Source organism: Oncorhynchus masou, chromosome 32, assembly GCF_036934945.1.
Source record: "Oncorhynchus masou masou isolate Uvic2021 chromosome 32, UVic_Omas_1.1, whole genome shotgun sequence".
Taxonomy (NCBI): Eukaryota; Metazoa; Chordata; class Actinopteri; order Salmoniformes; family Salmonidae; genus Oncorhynchus; species Oncorhynchus masou.
In genome coordinates this window covers 85050278-85052276 of record NC_088243.1, presented here as the reverse complement: position 1 = coordinate 85052276, position 1999 = coordinate 85050278, and the positions used below count along the sequence as shown (strand labels likewise).

Genomic DNA, 1999 nt, shown 5'->3' with positions numbered 1-1999 from the left:
CATTTACACACATTATAACATGCATTTACACACATTATAACATGCATTTACACACATTATAACACGCATTTACACACATTATAACACGCATTTACACACATTATAACACGCATTTACACACATTATAACATGCATTTACACACATTATAACATGCACATAGACACATTTATGTGCATTGAATATCGTGACGAGGCAGGCAGGTAGTTGTTTATTTCATTGCCTGAATTTTGAATCCAATATATAATATTCTGTTGTTTTTTTAGATTTCCCACTTTTCAGGATGAAGTGAAGACATCACATCAGAAGGCCAAACCCTGCAAAGCCTTGAGCCAAGAGGGATATGGTGACCAGTTCAAGGGTCCTGTGTGGCTCAGTCGGTAGAGCATGGCGCTTGCAACGCCAAGCGTCGTGGGTTCGATTCCCACTGGGACCACCCATATGTAAAAGTAGTGGCCCCAGCTGACTTGTAAGTCGCTTTGGACAAAAGCGTCTGCTAAATGGGATATATTATTATATTATATATTAACCCAGATATCCCCTCACCCTGCACACAGGTCTGTGGAGGACTGGGACACGCTGTCACACCAACACAGGTCTGTGGAGGACTGGGACACGCTGTCACACCCACACAGGTCTGTGGAGGACTGGGACACGCTGTCACACCCACACAGGTCTGTGGAGGACTGGGACATGCTGTCACACCAACACAGGTCTGTGGAGGACTGGGACACGCTGTCACACCCACACAGGTCTGTGGAGGACTGGGACACGCTGTCACACTAACACATGTCTGTGGAGGACTGGGACCCGCTGTCACACTAACACATATCTGTGGAGGACTGGGACACGCTGTCACACTAACACAGGTCTGTGGAGGACTGGGACACGCTGTCATTCCCACACCAGTCAGACGAGGACTGGGGTAACCAGGACTGGGGCAACCTCCCCTGGGCCTCGTTTGTGTGGCATCACTGGAACAAAGACTTCCGCATCCCTGACCTCTGTAGACACTTTCAGTTTAAACTGAACCAGCCTGCCACACCCTACCTGCGGTCCACACGCCCAGACCTCATACAGCTGCTCATCAAGAGCCACTCCAACCATCTGCAGGAGGTCAACTTCAAGGTGAAGATCTGTAGACAAAAGTAGTGCACTATAAAGGGAATAGGGTGCCATTTGGGATGAAGACTTATGCTTCCGGTAGTAAAATGTGCTCCCTGAGGTAAAGATCTAGGATCAGTTTACCTAACCCAAAATCATATCTGTAAACATTAGCGTGAAAAGCGTAAAACTGCTCTTAGATAAATGTCTATGGACATGTTCCTACTGGGACACCAGCACTCACCTTCTTCCCCAACTGCCTCACCCCATTCAATTCACCCCATTCTATCCAACCTGTTCTCCCCTCCTTAACCTCCCTTCCGTTTCTCCTTCATTAATAACCGACACTCAGCCCCAGTCAAGCCCTGGAGGCAGAGGTGTGCAGCAGAACGCCCAGTACAAAGGGAAAGGGAAAGAGAGAGAGACAGAGAGAGAGAGACAGAGAGACAGAGACAGAGAGAGAGAGAGAGAGAGAGAGAGAGAGAGAGAGAGATGGCCGTCTGTCGTAAACAATGTGTGACCTTTTTTCTAGCCAAATGTTTACAGCAACCATTATGACTCATCACTCCTAATGGAGCCTACTTCACACACTGCCTGATTCTAGGAGATTGTGTGTGTCAGACCTGGGTTCAAATAGTAGTGTAAATATTTGAAATACTTTGTGTGTTTGCTTGAGCCAGCCTTGTGTATAAAGGGGGATTTGTACTTTTAGGACTATTTTATTGGTTTCATTGCACCAGGGAAGTTCAATCAAGCCCAGAGAAAAGTATTCTAAATGATCTCAAATTCGATTTGAACTGAGGTCTGTGTATGGAATAAATTGGCTTAGCTAACTTATGCGAAGAGTGCCAATGTGAAAAATAAAAAAAACTATTTCCTTTGTAGTGCATTACTTTT

At 46.0% G+C, this 1999-nt stretch overlaps 1 non-coding gene across 1 annotated transcript; it reads left to right on the top strand.

The window, feature by feature from the left end:
* The first annotated feature begins 358 nt into the window (after positions 1-358).
* trnaa-ugc (transfer RNA alanine (anticodon UGC)) lies at positions 359-434 on the top strand. The gene has a single exon. It is a non-coding gene; the product is annotated as a tRNA-Ala (tRNA).
* The last annotated feature ends 1565 nt before the right edge of the window (positions 435-1999 follow it).